The sequence below is a fragment of the Corythoichthys intestinalis genome, chromosome 1 (genome assembly GCF_030265065.1).
Source record: "Corythoichthys intestinalis isolate RoL2023-P3 chromosome 1, ASM3026506v1, whole genome shotgun sequence".
In the NCBI taxonomy this organism is placed as follows: Eukaryota; Metazoa; Chordata; class Actinopteri; order Syngnathiformes; family Syngnathidae; genus Corythoichthys; species Corythoichthys intestinalis.
The window spans coordinates 79,646,273-79,667,479 of record NC_080395.1 but is presented as its reverse complement, the minus strand read 5'-3'; positions in this window follow the sequence as shown (position 1 = coordinate 79,667,479).

Sequence of the window (21,207 nt, the reverse complement as noted above, 5' to 3'; positions counted from 1 at the left end):
TTGAAAATTTCGTTCTAGGACATTTGGTTTGAGCGCAATCTTTAAACTTAGGTCAAAAAAGCCATTTAAGCCTTTTCACAGTGAGATCTATGCGATATGGCCGAGAAATGTAATTTTGATGTTAACTCCCAAACCGCTGCGCAGAAGTCAACCAAACTTCACCCAATAGTGTATTGTATCACAATCTAGTAGTTACATTTGAAAATTTTGTTCTAGGACATTTTGTTTGAACGCAATCATCAAACTTAATTAAAAAAGTCATTTAAGCCTTTTCACAGTGAGATCTATGCGATATGGCCGAGAAATGTAATTTTGATGTTAACTCCCAAACCGCTGCGCAGAAGTCAACCAAACTTCACCCAATAGTGTATTGTATCACAATCTAGTAGTTACATTTGAAAATTTTGTTCTAGGACATTTTGTTTGAACGCAATCATCAAACTTAATTAAAAAAGTCATTTAAGCCTTTTCACGGTGAGATCTATGCGATATGGCCGAGAAATGTAATTTTGATGTTAACTCCCAAACCGCTGCGCAGAAGTCAACCAAACTTCACCCATTAGTGTATTGTATCACAATCTAGTAGTTACATTTGAAAATTTCGTTCTAGGACATTTGGTTTGAGCGCAATCATTAAACTTAATTAAAAAAGTCATTTAAGCCTTTTCACAGTGAGATCTATGCGATATGGCCGAGAAATGTAATTTTGATGTTAACTCCCAAACCGCTGCGCAGAAGTCAACCAAACTTCACCCATTAGTGTATTGTATCACAATCTAGTAATTACATGTGGAAATTTGGTTCTAGGACATTTGATTTGAGCGCAATCCTCAAACTTAGGTCAAAAAAGCCATTTAAGCCTTTTCACAGTGAGATCTATGCGATATGGCCGAGAAATGTAATTTTGATGTTAACTCCCAAACCGCTGCGCAGAAGTCAACCAAACTTCACCCAATAGTGTATTGTATCACAATCTAGTAGTTACATTTGAAAATTTTGTTCTATGACATTTTGTTTGAACGCAATCATCAAACCTAATTAAAAAAGTCATTTAAGCCTTTTCACAGTGAGATCTATGCGATATGGCCGAGAAATGTAATTTTGATGTTAACTCCCAAACCGCTGCGCAGAAGTCAACCAAACTTCACCCATTAGTGTATTGTATCACAATCTAGTAGTTACATGTGGAAATTTGGTTCTAGGACATTTGATTTGAGCGCAATCCTCAAATTTAGGTCAAAAAAGCCATTTAATCCTTTTCACAGTGAGATCTATGCGATATGGCCGAGAAATGTAATTTTGATGTTAACTCCCAAACCGCTGCGCAGAAGTCAACCAAACTTCACCCAATAGTGTATTGTATCACATTCTAGTAGTTACATTTGAAAATTTCGTTCTAGGACATTTGGTTTGAGCGCAATCTTTAAACTTAGGTCAAAAAAGCCATTTAAGCCTTTTCACAGTGAGATCTATGCGATATGGCCGAGAAATGTAATTTTGATGTTAACTCCCAAACCGCTGCGCAGAAGTCAACCAAACTTCACCCAATAGTGTATTGTATCACAATCTAGTAGTTACATTTGAAAATTTTGTTCTAGGACATTTTGTTTGAACGCAATCATCAAACTTAATTAAAAAAGTCATTTAAGCCTTTTCACAGTGAGATCTATGCGATATGGCCGAGAAATGTAATTTTGATGTTAACTCCCAAACCGCTGCGCAGAAGTCAACCAAACTTCACCCAATAGTGTATTGTATCACAATCTAGTAGTTACATTTGGAAATTTGGTTCTTGGACATTTGATTTGAGCGCAATCCTCAAACTTAGGTAAAAAAAGCCATTTAAGCCTTTTCACAGTGAGATCTATGCGATATGGCCGAGAAATGTAATTTTGATGTTAACTCCCAAACCGCTGCGCAGAAGTCAACCAAACTTCACCCAATAGTGTATTGTATCACAATCTAGTAGTTACATTTGAAAATTTTGTTCTAGGACATTTTGTTTGAACGCAATCATCAAACTTAATTAAAAAAGTCATTTAAGCCTTTTCACAGTGAGATCTATGCGATATGGCCGAGAAATGTAATTTTGATGTTAACTCCCAAACCGCTGCGCAGAAGTCAACCAAACTTCACCCAATAGTGTATTGTATCACATTCTAGTAGTTACATTTAAAAATTTCGTTCTAGGACATTTGGTTTGAGCGCAATCATTAAACTTAGGTCAAAAAAGCCATTTAAGCCTTTTCACAGTGAGATCTATGCGATATGGCCGAGAAATGTAATTTTGATGTTAACTCCCAAACCGCTGCGCAGAAGTCAACCAAACTTCACCCATTAGTGTATTGTATCACAATCTAGTAATTACATGTGGAAATTTGGTTCTAGGACATTTGATTTGAGCGCAATCATTAAACTCAATTAAAAAAGTCATTTAAGCCTTTTCACAGTGAGATCTATGCGATATGGCCGAGAAATGTAATTTTGATGTTAACTCCCAAACCGCTGCGCAGAAGTCAACCAAACTTCACCCATTAGTGTATTGTATCACAATCTAATTACATGTGGAAATTTGGTTCTAGGACATTTGATTTGAGCGCAATCCTCAAACTTAGGTCAAAAAAGCCATTTAAGCCTTTTCACAGTGAGATCTATGCGATATGGCCGAGAAATGTAATTTTGATGTTAACTCCCAAACCGCTGCGCAGAAGTCAACCAAACTTCACCCATTAGTGTATTGTATCACAATCTAATAGTTACATTTGAAAATTTTGTTCTAGGAAATTTTGTTTGAGCGCAATCATCAAACTTAATTAAAAAAGTCATTTAAGCCTTTTCACAGTGAGATCTATGCGATATGGCCGAGAAATGTAATTTTGATGTTAACTCCCAAACCTCTGCGCAGAAGTCAACCAAACTTCACCCATTAGTGTATTGTATCACAATCTAGTAGTTACATGTGGAAATTTGGTTCTAGGACATTTGATTTGAGCGCAATCCTCAAACTTAGGTCAAAAAAGCCATTTAAGCCTTTTCACAGTGAGATCTATGCGATATGGCCGAGAAATGTAATTTTGATGTTAACTCCCAAACCGCTGCGCAGAAGTCAACCAAACTTCACCCAATAGTGTATTGTATCACATTCTAGTAGTTACATTTGAAAATTTCGTTCTAGGACATTTGGTTTGAGCGCAATCTTTAAACTTAGGTCAAAAAAGCCATTTAAGCCTTTTCACAGTGAGATCTATGCGATATGGCCGAGAAATGTAATTTTGATGTTAACTTCCAAACCGCTGCGCAGAAGTCAACCAAACTTCACCCAATAGTGTATTGTATCACAATCTAGTAGTTACATTTGAAAATTTTGTTCTAGGACATTTTGTTTGAACGCAATCATCAAACTTAATTAAAAAAGTCATTTAAGCCTTTTCACGGTGAGATCTATGCGATATGGCCGAGAAATGTAATTTTGATGTTAACTCCCAAACCGCTGCGCAGAAGTCAACCAAACTTCACCCAATAGTGTATTGTATCACAATCTAGTAGTTACATTTGAAAATTTTGTTCTAGGACATTTTGTTTGAACGCAATCATCAAACTTAATTAAAAAAGTCATTTAAGCCTTTTCACGGTGAGATCTATGCGATATGGCCGAGAAATGTAATTTTGATGTTAACTCCCAAACCGCTGCGCAGAAGTCAACCAAACTTCACCCAATAGTGTATTGTATCACATTCTAGTAGTTACATTTGAAAATTTCGTTCTAGGACATTTGGTTTGAGCGCAATCATTAAACTTAGGTCAAAAAAGCCATTTAAGCCTTTTCACAGTGAGATCTATGCGATATGGCCGAGAAATGTAATTTTGATGTTAACTCCCAAACCGCTGCGCAGAAGTCAACCAAACTTCACCCAATAGTGTATTGTATCACAATCTAGTAGTTACATTTGAAAATTTTGTTCTAGGAAATTTTGTTTGAGCGCAATCATCAAACTTAATTAAAAAAGTCATTTAAGCCTTTTCACAGTGAGATCTATACGATATGGCCGAGAAATGTAATTTTGATGTTAACTCCCAAACCTCTGCGCAGAAGTCAACCAAACTTCACCCATTAGTGTATTGTATCACAATCTAGTAGTTACATGTGGAAATTTGGTTCTAGGACATTTGATTTGAGCGCAATCCTCAAACTTAGGTCAAAAAAGCCATTTAAGCCTTTTCACAGTGAGATCTATGCGATATGGCCGAGAAATGTAATTTTGATGTTAACTCCCAAACCGCTGCGCAGAAGTCAGCCAAACTTCACCCAATAGTGTATTGTATCACATTCTAGTAGTTACATTTGAAAATTTCGTTCTAGGACATTTGGTTTGAGCGCAATCTTTAAACTTAGGTCAAAAAAGCCATTTAAGCCTTTTCACAGTGAGATCTATGCGATATGGCCGAGAAATGTAATTTTGATGTTAACTCCCAAACCGCTGCGCAGAAGTCAACCAAACTTCACCCAATAGTGTATTGTATCACAATCTAGTAGTTACATTTGAAAATTTTGTTCTAGGACATTTTGTTTGAACGCAATCATCAAACTTAATTAAAAAAGTCATTTAAGCCTTTTTACAGTGAGATCTATGCGATATGGCCGAGAAATGTAATTTTGATGTTAACTCCCAAACCGCTGCGCAGAAGTCAACCAAACTTCACCCAATAGTGTATTGTATCACAATCTAGTAGTTACATTGGAAAATTTTGTTCTATGACATTTTGTTTGAACGCAATCATCAAACTTAATTAAAAACGTCATTTAAGCCTTTTCACAGTGAGATCTATGCGATATGGCCGAGAAATGTAATTTTGATGTTAACTCCCAAACCGCTGCGCAGAAGTCAACCAAACTTCACCCATTAGTGTATTGTATCACAATCTAGTAGTTACATGTGGAAATTTGGTTATTGGACATTTGGTTTGAGCGCAATCATTAAACTTAGGTCAAAAAAGCCATTTAAGCCTTTTCACAGTGAGATCTATGCGATATGGCCGAGAAATGTAATTTTGATGTTAACTCCCAAACCGCTGCGCAGAAGTCAACCAAACTTCACCCAATAGTGTATTGTATCACAATGTAGTAGTTACATTTAAAAATTTTGTTCTAGGAAATTTTGTTTGAGCGCAATCATCAAACTTAATTAAAAAAGTCATTTAAGCCTTTTCACAGTGAGATCTATGCGATATGGCCGAGAAATGTAATTTTGATGTTAACTCCCAAACCTCTGCGCAGAAGTCAACCAAACTTCACCCAATAGTGTATTGTATCACAATCTAGTAGTTACATGTGGAAATTTGGTTCTAGGACATTTGATTTGAGAGCAATCTTTAAACTTAGGTCAAAAAAGCCATTTAAGCCTTTTCACAGTGAGATCTATGCGATATGGCCGAGAAATGTAATTTTGATGTTAACTCCCAAACCGCTGCGCAGAAGTCAACCAAACTTCACCCAATAGTGTATTGTATCACAATCTAGTAGTTACATGTAGAAATTTTGTTCTAGGACATTTTGTTTGAACGCAATCATCAAACTTAATTAAAAAAGTCATTTAAGCCTTTTCACAGTGAGATCTATGCGATATGGCCGAGAAATGTAATTTTGATGTTAACTCCCAAACCGCTGCGCAGAAGTCAACCAAACTTCACCCAATAGTGTATTGTATCACAATCTAGTAGTTACATTTGGAAATTTTGTTCTTGGACATTTGATTTGAGTGCAATCCTCAAACTTAGGTCAAAAAATCCATTTAAGCCTTTTCACAGTGAGATCTATGCGATATGGCCGAGAAATGTAATTTTGATGTTAACTCCCAAACCGCTGCGCAGAAGTCAACCAAACTTCACCCAATAGTGTATTGTATCACAATCTAGTAGTTACATTTGAAAATTTTGTTCTAGGACATTTTGTTTGAACGCAATCATCAAACTTAATTAAAAAAGTCATTTAAGCCTTTTCACAGTGAGATCTATGCGATATGGCCGAGAAATGTAATTTTGATGTTAACTCCCAAACCGCTGCGCAGAAGTCAACCAAACTTCACCCAATAGTGTATTGTATCACATTCTAGTAGTTACATTTGAAAATTTCGTTCTAGGACATTTGGTTTGAGCGCAATCATTAAACTTAGGTCAAAAAAGCCATTTAAGCCTTTTCACAGTGAGATCTATGCGATATGGCCGAGAAATGTAATTTTGATGTTAACTCCCAAACCGCTGCGCAGAAGTCAACTAAACTTCACCCAATAGTGTATTGTATCACATTCTAGTAGTTACATTTGAAAATTTCGTTCTAGGACATTTGGTTTGAGCGCAATCATTAAACTTAATTAAAAAAGTCATTTAAGCCTTTTCACAGTGAGATCTATGCGATATGGCCGAGAAATGTAATTTTGATGTTAACTCCCAAACCGCTGCGCAGAAGTCAACCAAACTTCACCCATTAGTGTATTGTATCACAATCTAGTAGTTACATGTGGAAATTTGGTTATTGGACATTTGGTTTGAGCGCAATCATTAAACTTAGGTCAAAACAGTCATTTAAGCCTTTTCACAGTGAGATCTATGCGATATGGCCGAGAAATGTAATTTTGATGTTAACTCCCAAACCGCTGCGCAGAAGTCAACCAAACTTCACCCAATAGTGTATTGTATCACATTCTAGTAGTTACATTTGAAAATTTCGTTCTAGGACATTTGGTTTGAGCGCAATCATTAAATTTAGGTCAAAAAAGCCATTTAAGCCTTTTCACAGTGAGATCTATGCGATATGGCCGAGAAATGTAATTTTGATGTTAACTCCCAAACCGCTGCGCAGAAGTCAACTAAACTTCACCCAATAGTGTATTGTATCACATTCTAGTAGTTACATTTGAAAATTTCGTTCTAGGACATTTGGTTTGAGCGCAATCATTAAACTTAATTAAAAAAGTCATTTAAGCCTTTTCACAGTGAGATCTATGCGATATGGCCGAGAAATGTAATTTTGATGTTAACTCCCAAACCGCTGCGCAGAAGTCAACCAAACTTCACCCATTAGTGTATTGTATCACAATCTAGTAATTACATGTGGAAATTTGGTTCTAGGACATTTGATTTGAGCGCAATCCTCAAACTTAGGTCAAAAAAGCCATTTAAGCCTTTTCACAGTGAGATCTATGCGATATGGCCGAGAAATGTAATTTTGATGTTAACTCCCAAACCGCTGCGCAGAAGTCAACCAAACTTCACCCAATAGTGTATTGTATCACAATCTAGTAGTTACATTTGAAAATTTTGTTCTATGACATTTTGTTTGAACGCAATCATCAAACTTAATTAAAAAAGTCATTTAAGCCTTTTCACAGTGAGATCTATGCGATATGGCCAAGAAATGTAATTTTGATGTTAACTCCCAAACCGCCTCGCAGAAGTCAACCAAACTTCACCCATTAGTGTATTGTATCACAATCTAGTTGTTACATGTGGAAATTTGGTTATTGGACATTTGGTTTGAGCGCAATCATTAAACTTAGGTCAAAAAAGCCATTTAAGCCTTTTCACAGTGAGATCTATGCGATATGGCCGAGAAATGTAATTTTGATGTTAACTCCAAAACCGCTGCGCAGAAGTCAACCAAACTTCACCCAATAGTGTATTGTATCACAATCTAGTAGTTACATTTGAAAATTTTGTTCTAGGAAATTTTGTTTGAGCGCAATCATCAAACTTAATTAAAAAAGTCATTTAAGCCTTTTCACAGTGAGATCTATGCGATATGGCCGAGAAATGTAATTTTGATGTTAACTCCCAAACCTCTGCGCAGAAGTCAACCAAACTTCACCCATTAGTGTATTGTATCACAATCTAGTAGTTACATGTGGAAATTTGGTTCTAGGACATTTGATTTGAGCGCAATCCTCAAACTTAGGTCAAAAAAGCCATTTAAGCCTTTTCACAGTGAGATCTATGCGATATGGCCGAGAAATGTAATTTTGATGTTAACTCCCAAACCGCTGCGCAGAAGTCAACCAAACTTCACCCAATAGTGTATTGTATCACATTCTAGTAGTTACATTTGAAAATTTCGTTCTAGGATATTTGGTTTGAGCGCAATCTTTAAACTTAGGTCAAAAAAGCCATTTAAGCCTTTTCACAGTGAGATCTATGCGATATGGCCGAGAAATGTAATTTTGATGTTAACTCCCAAACCGCTGCGCAGAAGTCAACCAAACTTCACCCAATAGTGTATTGTATCACAATCTAGTAGTTACATTTGAAAATTTTGTTCTAGGACATTTTGTTTGAACGCAATCATCAAACTTAATTAAAAAAGTCATTTAAGCCTTTTCACAGTGAGATCTATGCGATATGGCCGAGAAATGTAATTTTGATGTTAACTCCCAAACCGCTGCGCAGAAGTCAACCAAACTTCACCCAATAGTGTATTGTATCACAATCTAGTAGTTATATTTGAAAATTTTGTTCTAGGACATTTTGTTTGAACGCAATCATCAAACTTAATTAAAAAAGTCATTTAAGCCTTTTCACGGTGAGATCTATGCGATATGGCCGAGAAATGTAATTTTGATGTTAACTCCCAAACCGCTGCGCAGAAGTCAACCAAACTTCACCCAATAGTGTATTGTATCACATTCTAGTAGTTACATTTGAAAATTTCGTTCTAGGACATTTGGTTTGAGCGCAATCATTAAACTTAGGTCAAAAAAGCCATTTAAGCCTTTTCACAGTGAGCTCTATGCGATATGGCCGAGAAATGTAATTTTGATGTTAACTCCCAAACCGCTGCGCAGAAGTCAACTAAACTTCACCCAATAGTGTATTGTATCACATTCTAGTAGTTACATTTGAAAATTTCGTTCTAGGACATTTGGTTTGAGCGCAATCATTAAACTTAATTAAAAAAGTCATTTAAGCCTTTTCACAGTGAGATCTATGCGATATGGCCGAGAAATGTAATTTTGATGTTAACTCCCAAACCGCTGCGCAGAAGTCAACCAAACTTCACCCATTAGTGTATTGTATCACAATCTAGTAATTACATGTGGAAATTTGGTTCTAGGACATTTGATTTGAGCGCAATCCTCAAACTTAGGTCAAAAAAGCCATTTAAGCCTTTTCACAGTGAGATCTATGCGATATGGCCGAGAAATGTAATTTTGATGTTAACTCCCAAACCGCTGCGCAGAAGTCAACCAAACTTCACCCAATAGTGTATTGTATCACAATCTAGTAGTTACATTTGAAAATTTTGTTCTATGACATTTTGTTTGAACGCAATCATCAAACCTAATTAAAAAAGTCATTTAAGCCTTTTCACAGTGAGATCTATGCGATATGGCCGAGAAATGTAATTTTGATGTTAACTCCCAAACCGCTGCGCAGAAGTCAACCAAACTTCACCCATTAGTGTATTGTATCACAATCTAGTAGTTACATGTGGAAATTTGGTTCTAGGACATTTGATTTGAGCGCAATCCTCAAACTTAGGTCAAAAAAGCCATTTAATCCTTTTCACAGTGAGATCTATGCGATATGGCCGAGAAATGTAATTTTGATGTTAACTCCCAAACCGCTGCGCAGAAGTCAACCAAACTTCACCCAATAGTGTATTGTATCACATTCTAGTAGTTACATTTGAAAATTTCGTTCTAGGACATTTGGTTTGAGCGCAATCTTTAAACTTAGGTCAAAAAAGCCATTTAAGCCTTTTCACAGTGAGATCTATGCGATATGGCCGAGAAATGTAATTTTGATGTTAACTCCCAAACCGCTGCGCAGAAGTCAACCAAACTTCACCCAATAGTGTATTGTATCACAATCTAGTAGTTACATTTGAAAATTTTGTTCTAGGACATTTTGTTTGAACGCAATCATCAAACTTAATTAAAAAAGTCATTTAAGCCTTTTCACAGTGAGATCTATGCGATATGGCCGAGAAATGTAATTTTGATGTTAACTCCCAAACCGCTGCGCAGAAGTCAACCAAACTTCACCCAATAGTGTATTGTATCACAATCTAGTAGTTACATTTGGAAATTTGGTTCTTGGACATTTGATTTGAGCGCAATCCTCAAACTTAGGTAAAAAAAGCCATTTAAGCCTTTTCACAGTGAGATCTATGCGATATGGCCGAGAAATGTAATTTTGATGTTAACTCCCAAACCGCTGCGCAGAAGTCAACCAAACTTCACCCAATAGTGTATTGTATCACAATCTAGTAGTTACATTTGAAAATTTTGTTCTAGGACATTTTGTTTGAACGCAATCATCAAACTTAATTAAAAAAGTCATTTAAGCCTTTTCACAGTGAGATCTATGCGATATGGCCGAGAAATGTAATTTTGATGTTAACTCCCAAACCGCTGCGCAGAAGTCAACCAAACTTCACCCAATAGTGTATTGTATCACATTCTAGTAGTTACATTTAAAAATTTCGTTCTAGGACATTTGGTTTGAGCGCAATCATTAAACTTAGGTCAAAAAAGCCATTTAAGCCTTTTCACAGTGAGATCTATGCGATATGGCCGAGAAATGTAATTTTGATGTTAACTCCCAAACCGCTGCGCAGAAGTCAACCAAACTTCACCCAATAGTGTATTGTATCACAATCTAGTAGTTACATTTGAAAATTTTGTTCTAGGAAATTTTGTTTGAGCGCAATCATCAAACTTAATTAAAAAAGTCATTTAAGCCTTTTCACAGTGAGATCTATGCGATATGGCCGAGAAATGTAATTTTGATGTTAACTCCCAAACCGCTGCGCAGAAGTCAACCAAACTTCACCCATTAGTGTATTGTATCACAATCTAGTAGTTACATGTGAAAATTTGGTTCTAGGACATTTGATTTGAGCGCAATCCTCAAACTTAGGTCAAAAAAGCCATTTAAGCCTTTTCACAGTGAGATCTATGCGATATGGCCGAGAAATGTAATTTTGATGTTAACTCCCAAACCGCTGCGCAGAAGTCAACCAAACTTCACCCAATAGTGTATTGTATCACATTCTAGTAGTTACATTTGAAAATTTCGTTCTAGGACATTTGGTTTGAGCGCAATCATTAAACTTAGGTCAAAAAAGCCATTTAAGCCTTTTCACAGTGAGATCTATGCGATATGGCCGAGAAATGTAATTTTGATGTTAACTCCCAAACCGCTGCGCAGTAGTCAACTAAACTTCACCCAATAGTGTATTGTATCACATTCTAGTAGTTACATTTGAAAATTTCGTTCTAGGACATTTGGTTTGAGCGCAATCATTAAACTTAATTAAAAAAGTCATTTAAGCCTTTTCACAGTGAGATCTATGCGATATGGCCGAGAAATGTAATTTTGATGTTAACTCCCAAACCGCTGCGCAGAAGTCAACCAAACTTCACCCATTAGTGTATTGTATCACAATCTAGTAATTACATGTGGAAATTTGGTTCTAGGACATTTGATTTGAGCGCAATCCTCAAACTTAGGTCAAAAAAGCCATTTAAGCCTTTTCACAGTGAGATCTATGCGATATGGCCGAGAAATGTAATTTTGATGTTAACTCCCAAACCGCTGCGCAGAAGTCAACCAAACTTCACCCAATAGTGTATTTTATCATAATCTAGTAGTTACATTTGTAAATTTAGTTCTAGGACATTTGGTTTGAGCGCAATCTTCAAACTTAATTAAAAAAAGTCATTTAAGCCTTTTCACAGTGAGATCTATGCGATATGGCCGAGAAATGTAATTTTGATGTTAAATCCCAAACCGCTGCGCAGAAGTCAACCAAACTTCACCCAATAGTGTATTTTATCACAATCTAGTAGTTACATTTGAAAATTTTGTTCTATGACATTTTGTTTGAACGCAATCATCAAACTTAATTAAAAAAGTCATTTAAGCCTTTTCACAGTGAGATCTATGCGATATGGCCGAGAAATGTAATTTTGATGTTAACTCCCAAACCGCTGCGCAGAAGTCAACCAAACTTCACCCAATAGTGTATTGTATCACAATCTAGTAGTTACATTTGGAAATTTGGTTCTTGGACATTTGATTTGAGCGCAATCCTCAAACTTAGGTCAAAAAAGCCATTTAAGCCTTTTCACAGTGAGATCTATGCGATATGGCCGAGAAATGTAATTTTGATGTTAACTCCCAAACCGCTGCGCAGAAGTCAACCAAACTTCACCCATTAGTGTATTGTATCACAATCTAGTAGTTACATGTGAAAATTTGGTTCTAGGACATTTGATTTGAGCGCAATCCTCAAACTTAGGTCAAAAAAGCCATTTAAGCCTTTTCACAGTGAGATCTATGCGATATGGCCGAGAAATGTAATTTTGATGTTAACTCCCAAACCGCTGCGCAGAAGTCAACCAAACTTCACCCAATAGTGTATTGTATCACATTCTAGTAGTTACATTTGAAAATTTCGTTCTAGGACATTTGGTTTGAGCGCAATCATTAAACTTAGGTCAAAAAAGCCATTTAAGCCTTTTCACAGTGAGATCTATGCGATATGGCCGAGAAATGTAATTTTGATGTTAACTCCCAAACCGCTGCGCAGTAGTCAACTAAACTTCACCCAATAGTGTATTGTATCACATTCTAGTAGTTACATTTGAAAATTTCGTTCTAGGACATTTGGTTTGAGTGCAATCATTAAACTTAATTAAAAAAGTCATTTAAGCCTTTTCACAGTGAGATCTATGCGATATGGCCGAGAAATGTAATTTTGATGTTAACTCCCAAACCGCTGCGCAGAAGTCAACCAAACTTCACCCATTAGTGTATTGTATCACAATCTAGTAATTACATGTGGAAATTTGGTTCTAGGACATTTGATTTGAGCGCAATCCTCAAACTTAGGTCAAAAAAGCCATTTAAGCCTTTTCACAGTGAGATCTATGCGATATGGCCGAGAAATGTAATTTTGATGTTAACTCCCAAACCGCTGCGCAGAAGTCAACCAAACTTCACCCAATAGTGTATTTTATCATAATCTAGTAGTTACATTTGTAAATTTAGTTCTAGGACATTTGGTTTGAGCGCAATCTTCAAACTTAATTAAAAAAAGTCATTTAAGCCTTTTCACAGTGAGATCTATGCGATATGGCCGAGAAATGTAATTTTGATGTTAAATCCCAAACCGCTGCGCAGAAGTCAACCAAACTTCACCCAATAGTGTATTTTATCACAATCTAGTAGTTACATTTGAAAATTTTGTTCTATGACATTTTGTTTGAACGCAATCATCAAACTTAATTAAAAAAGTCATTTAAGCCTTTTCACAGTGAGATCTATGCGATATGGCCGAGAAATGTAATTTTGATGTTAACTCCCAAACCGCTGCGCAGAAGTCAACCAAACTTCACCCAATAGTGTATTGTATCACAATCTAGTAGTTACATTTGGAAATTTGGTTCTTGGACATTTGATTTGAGCGCAATCCTCAAACTTAGGTCAAAAAAGCCATTTAAGCCTTTTCACAGTGAGATCTATGCGATATGGCCGAGAAATGTAATTTTGATGTTAACTCCCAAACCGCTGCGCAGAAGTCAACCAAACTTCATCCAATAGTGTATTGTATCACAATCTAGTAGTTACATTTGAAAATTTTGTTCTAGGACATTTTGTTTGAACGCAATCATCAAACTTAATTAAAAAAGTCATTTAAGCCTTTTCACAGTGAGATCTATGCGATATGGCCGAGAAATGTAATTTTGATGTTAACTCCCAAACCGCTGCGCAGAAGTCAACCAAACTTCACCCAATAGTGTATTGTATCACATTCTAGTAGTTACATTTGAAAATTTCGTTCTAGGACATTTGGTTTGAGCGCAATCATTAAACTTAGGTCAAAAAAGCCATTTAAGCCTTTTCACAGTGAGATCTATGCGATATGGCCGAGAAATGTAATTTTGATGTTAACTCCCAAACCGCTGCGCAGAAGTCAACCAAACTTCACCCAATAGTGTATTGTATCACAATCTAGTAGTTACATTTGAAAATTTTGTTCTAGGAAATTTTGTTTGAGCGCAATCATCAAACTTAATTAAAAAAGTCATTTAAGCCTTTTCACAGTGAGATCTATGCGATATGGCCGAGAAATGTAATTTTGATGTTAACTCCCAAACCGCTGCGCAGAAGTCAACCAAACTTCACCCATTAGTGTATTGTATCACAATCTAGTAGTTACATGTGAAAATTTGGTTCTAGGACATTTGATTTGAGCGCAATCCTCAAACTTAGGTCAAAAAAGCCATTTAAGCCTTTTCACAGTGAGATCTATGCGATATGGCCGAGAAATGTAATTTTGATGTTAACTCCCAAACCGCTGCGCAGAAGTCAACCAAACTTCACCCAATAGTGTATTGTATCACAATCTAGTAGTTACATTTGAAAATTTTGTTCTAGGACATTTTGTTTGAACGCAATCATCAAACTTAATTAAAAAAGTCATTTAAGCCTTTTCACAGTGAGATCTATGCGATATGGCCGAGAAATGTAATTTTGATGTTAACTCCCAAACCGCTGCGCAGAAGTCAACCAAACTTCACCCAATAGTGTATTGTATCACAATCTAGTAGTTACATTTGAAAATTTTGTTCTAGGACATTTTGTTTGAACGCAATCATCAAACTTAATTAAAAAAGTCATTTAAGCCTTTTCACGGTGAGATCTATGCGATATGGCCGAGAAATGTAATTTTGATGTTAACTCCCAAACCGCTGCGCAGAAGTCAACCAAACTTCACCCAATAGTGTATTGTATCACATTCTAGTAGTTACATTTGAAAATTTCGTTCTAGGACATTTGGTTTGAGCGCAATCATTAAACTTAGGTCAAAAAAGCCATTTAAGCCTTTTCACAGTGAGATCTATGCGATATGGCCGAGAAATGTAATTTTGATGTTAACTCCCAAACCGCTGCGCAGAAGTCAACTAAACTTCACCCAATAGTGTATTGTATCACATTCTAGTAGTTACATTTGAAAATTTCGTTCTAGGACATTTGGTTTGAGCGCAATCATTAAACTTAATTAAAAAAGTCATTTAAGCCTTTTCACAGTGAGATCTATGCGATATGGCCGAGAAATGTAATTTTGATGTTAACTCCCAAACCGCTGCGCAGAAGTCAACCAAACTTCACCCATTAGTGTATTGTATCACAATCTAGTAATTACATGTGGAAATTTGGTTCTAGGACATTTGATTTGAGCGCAATCCTCAAACTTAGGTCAAAAAAGCCATTTAAGCCTTTTCACAGTGAGATCTATGCGATATGGCCGAGAAATGTAATTTTGATGTTAACTCCCAAACCGCTGCGCAGAAGTCAACCAAACTTCACCCAATAGTGTATTGTATCACAATCTAGTAGTTACATTTGAAAATTTTGTTCTATGACATTTTGTTTGAACGCAATCATCAAACCTAATTAAAAAAGTCATTTAAGCCTTTTCACAGTGAGATCTATGCGATATGGCCGAGAAATGTAATTTTGATGTTAACTCCCAAACCGCTGCGCAGAAGTCAACCAAACTTCACCCATTAGTGTATTGTATCACAATCTAGTAGTTACATGTGGAAATTTGGTTCTAGGACATTTGATTTGAGCGCAATCCTCAAACTTAGGTCAAAAAAGCCATTTAATCCTTTTCACAGTGAGATCTATGCGATATGGCCGAGAAATGTAATTTTGATGTTAACTCCCAAACCGCTGCGCAGAAGTCAACCAAACTTCACCCAATAGTGTATTGTATCACATTCTAGTAGTTACATTTGAAAATTTCGTTCTAGGACATTTGGTTTGAGCGCAATCTTTAAACTTAGGTCAAAAAAGCCATTTAAGCCTTTTCACAGTGAGATCTATGCGATATGGCCGAGAAATGTAATTTTGATGTTAACTCCCAAACCGCTGCGCAGAAGTCAACCAAACTTCACCCAATAGTGTATTGTATCACAATCTAGTAATTACATGTGGAAATTTGGTTCTTGGACATTTGATTTGAGCGCAATCCTCAAACTTAGGTAAAAAAAGCCATTTAAGCCTTTTCACAGTGAGATCTATGCGATATGGCCGAGAAATGTAATTTTGATGTTAACTCCCAAACCGCTGCGCAGAAGTCAACCAAACTTCACCCATTAGTGTATTGTATCACAATCTAGTAGTTACATGTGAAAATTTGGTTCTAGGACATTTGATTTGATCGCAATCCTCAAACTTAGGTCAAAAAAGCCATTTAAGCCTTTTCACAGTGAGATCTATGCGATATGGCCGAGAAATGTAATTTTGATGTTAACTCCCAAACCGCTGCGCAGAAGTCAACCAAACTTCACCCAATAGTGTATTGTATCACATTCTAGTAGTTACATTTGAAAATTTCGTTCTAGGACATTTGGTTTGAGCGCAATCATTAAACTTAGGTCAAAAAAGCCATTTAAGCCTTTTCACAGTGAGATCTATGCGATATGGCCGAGAAATGTAATTTTGATGTTAACTCCCAAACCGCTGCGCAGTAGTCAACTAAACTTCACCCAATAGTGTATTGTATCACATTCTAGTAGTTACATTTGAAAATTTCGTTCTAGGACATTTGGTTTGAGCGCAATCATTAAACTTAATTAAAAAAGTCATTTAAGCCTTTTCACAGTGAGATCTATGCGATATGGCCGAGAAATGTAATTTTGATGTTAACTCCCAAACCGCTGCGCAGAAGTCAACCAAACTTCACCCATTAGTGTATTGTATCACAATCTAGTAATTACATGTGGAAATTTGGTTCTAGGACATTTGATTTGAGCGCAATCCTCAAACTTAGGTCAAAAAAGCCATTTAAGCCTTTTCACAGTGAGATCTATGCGATATGGCCGAGAAATGTAATTTTGATGTTAACTCCCAAACCGCTGCGCAGAAGTCAACCAAACTTCACCCAATAGTGTATTTTATTATAATCTAGTAGTTACATTTGTAAATTTAGTTCTAGGACATTTGGTTTGAGCGCAATCTTCAAACTTAATTAAAAAAAGTCATTTAAGCCTTTTCACAGTGAGATCTATGCGATATGGCCGAGAAATGTAATTTTGATGTTAAATCCCAAACCGCTGCGCAGAAGTCAACCAAACTTCACCCAATAGTGTATTTTATCACAATCTAGTAGTTACATTTGAACATTTTGTTCTATGACATTTTGTTTGAACGCAATCATCAAACTTAATTAAAAAAGTCATTTAAGCCTTTTCACAGTGAGATCTATGCGATATGGCCGAGAAATGTAATTTTGATGTTAACTCCCAAACCGCTGCGCAGAAGTCAACCAAACTTCACCCAATAGTGTATTGTATCACAATCTAGTAGTTACATTTGGAAATTTGGTTCTTGGACATTTGATTTGAGCGCAATCCTCAAACTTAGGTCAAAAAAGCCATTTAAGCCTTTTCACAGTGAGATCTATGCGATATGGCCGAGAAATGTAATTTTGATGTTAACTCCCAAACCGCTGCGCAGAAGTCAACCAAACTTCATCCAATAGTGTATTGTATCACAATCTAGTAGTTACATTTGAAAATTTTGTTCTAGGACATTTTGTTTGAACGCAATCATCAAACTTAATTAAAAAAGTCATTTAAGCCTTTTCACAGTGAGATCTATGCGATATGGCCGAGAAATGTAATTTTGATGTTAACTCCCAAACCGCTGCGCAGAAGTCAACCAAACTTCACCCAATAGTGTATTGTATCACATTCTAGTAGTTACATTTGAAAATTTCGTTCTAGGACATTTGGTTTGAGCGCAATCATTAAACTTAGGTCAAAAAAGCCATTTAAGCCTTTTCACAGTGAGATCTATGCGATATGGCCGAGAAATGTAATTTTGATGTTAACTCCCAAACCGCTGCGCAGAAGTCAACTAAACTTCACCCAATAGTGTATTGTATCACAATCTAATAGTTATATTTGAAAATTTTGTTCTAGGAAATTTTGTTTGAGCGCAATCATCAAACTTAATTAAAAAAGTCATTTAAGCCTTTTCACAGTGAGATCTATGCGATATGGCCGAGAAATGTAATTTTGATGTTAACTCCCAAACCTCTGCGCAGAAGTCAACCAAACTTCACCCATTAGTGTATTGTATCACAATCTAGTAGTTACATGTGGAAATTTGGTTCTAGGACATTTGATTTGAGCGCAATCCTCAAACTTAGGTCAAAAAAGCCATTTAAGCCTTTTCACAGTGAGATCTATGCGATATGGCCGAGAAATGTAATTTTGATGTTAACTCCCAAACCGCTGCGCAGAAGTCAACCAAACTTCACCCAATAGTGTATTGTATCACATTCTAGTAGTTACATTTGAAAATTTCGTTCTAGGACATTTGGTTTGAGCGCAATCTTTAAACTTAGGTCAAAAAAGCCATTTAAGCCTTTTCACAGTGAGATCTATGCGATATGGCCGAGAAATGTAATTTTGATGTTAACTCCCAAACCGCTTCGCAGAAGTCAACCAAACTTCACCCAATAGTGTATTGTATCACAATCTAGTAGTTACATTTGAAAATTTTGTTCTAGGACATTTTGTTTGAACGCAATCATCAAACTTAATTAAAAAAGTCATTTAAGCCTTTTCACAGTGAGATCTATGCGATATGGCCGAGAAATGTAATTTTGATGTTAACTCCCAAACCGCTGCGCAGAAGTCAACCAAACTTCACCCAATAGTGTATTGTATCACAATCTAGTAGTTACATTTGAAAATTTTGTTCTAGGACATTTTGTTTGAACGCAATCATCAAACTTAATTAAAAAAGTCATTTAAGCCTTTTCACGTTGAGATCTATGCGATATGGCCGAGAAATGTAATTTTGATGTTAACTCCCAAACCGCTGCGCAGAAGTCAACCAAACTTCACCCAATAGTGTATTGTATCACAATCTAGTAGTTACATTTGAAAATTTTGTTCTAGGACATTTTGTTTGAACGCAATCATCAAACTTAATTAAAAAAGTCATTTAAGCCTTTTCACAGTGAGATCTATGCGATATGGCCGAGAAATGTAATTTTGATGTTAACTCCCAAACCGCTGCGCAGAAGTCAACCAAACTTCAACCATTAGTGTATTGTATCACAATCTAGTAGTTACATGTGGAAATTTGGTTCTAGGACATTTGGTTTGAGCGCAATCATTAAACTTAGGTCAAAAAAGCCATTTAAGCCTTTTCACAGTGAGATCTATGCGATATGGCCGAGAAATGTAATTTTGATGTTAACTCCCAAACCGCTGCGCAGAAGTCAACCAAACTTCACCCAATAGTGTATTGTATCACATTCTAGTAGTTACATTTGAAAATTTCGTTCTAGGACATTTGGTTTGAGCGCAATCCTCAAACTTAGGTCAAAAAAGCCATTTCAGCCTTTTCACAGTGAGATCTATGCGATATGGCCGAGAAATGTAATTTTGATGTTAACTCCCAAACCGCTGCGCAGAAGTCAACCAAACTTCACCCATTAGTGTATTGTATCACAATCTAGTAGTTACATGTGGAAATTTGGTTTTTGGACATTTGGTTTGAGCGCAATCATTAAACTTAGGTCAAAAAAGCCATTTAAGCCTTTTCACAGTGAGATCTATGCGATATGGCCGAGAAATGTAATTTTGATGTTAACTCCCAAACCGCTGCGCAGAAGTCAACTAAACTTCACCCAATAGTGTATTGTATCACAATCTAATAGTTACATTTGAAAATTTTGTTCTAGGAAATTTTGTTTGAGCGCAATCATCAAACTTAATTAAAAAAGTCATTTAAGCCTTTTCACAGTGAGATCTATGCGATATGGCCGAGAAATGTAATTTTGATGTTAACTCCCAAACCTCTGCGCAGAAGTCAACCAAACTTCACCCATTAGTGTATTGTATCACAATCTAGTAGTTACATGTGGAAATTTGGTTCTAGGACATTTGATTTGAGCGCAATCCTCAAACTTAGGTCAAAAAAGCCATTTAAGCCTTTTCACAGTGAGATCTATGCGATATGGCCGAGAAATGTAATTTTGATGTTAACTCCCAAACCGCTGCGCAGAAGTCAACCAAACTTCACCCAATAGTGTATTGTATCATATTCTAGTAGTTACATTTGAAAATTTCGTTCTAGGACATTTGGTTTGAGCGCAATCTTTAAACTTAGGTCAAAAAAGCCATTTAAGCCTTTTCACAGTGAGATCTATGCGATATGGCCGAGAAATGTAATTTTGATGTTAACTCCCAAACCGCTTCGCAGAAGTCAACCAAACTTCACCCAATAGTGTATTGTATCACAATCTAGTAGTTACATTTGAAAATTTTGTTCTAGGACATTTTGTTTGAACGCAATCATCAAACTTAATTAAAAAAGTCATTTAAGCCTTTTCACAGTGAGATCTATGCGATATGGCCGAGAAATGTAATTTTGATGTTAACTCCCAAACCGCTGCGCAGAAGTCAACCAAACTTCACCCAATAGTGTATTGTATCACAATCTAGTAGTTACATTTGAAAATTTTGTTCTAGGACATTTTGTTTGAACGCAATCATCAAACTTAATTAAAAAAGTCATTTAAGCCTTTTCACGTTGAGATCTATGCGATATGGCCGAGAAATGTAATTTTGATGTTAACTCCCAAACCGCTGCGCAGAAGTCAACCAAACTTCACCCAATAGTGTATTGTATCACAATCTAGTAGTTACATTTGAAAATTTTGTTCTAGGACATTTTGTTTGAACGCAATCATCAAACTTAATTAAAAAAGTCATTTAAGCCTTTTCACAGTGAGATCTATGCGATATGGCCGAGAAATGTAATTTTGATGTTAACTCCCAAACCGCTGCGCAGAAGTCAACCAAACTTCAACCATTAGTGTATTGTATCACAATCTAGTAGTTACATGTGGAAATTTGGTTCTAGGACATTTGATTTGAGCGCAGTCCTCAAACTTAGGTCAAAAAAGCCATTTAAGCCTTTTCACAGTGAGATCTATGCGATATGGCCGAGAAATGTAATTTTGATGTTAACTCCCAAACCGCTGCGCAGAAGTCAACCAAACTTCACCCAATAGTGTATTGTATCACAATCTAGTAGTTACATTTGAAAATTTTGTTCTAGGACATTTTGTTTGAGCGCAATCATCAAACTTAATTAAAAAAGTCATTTAAGCCT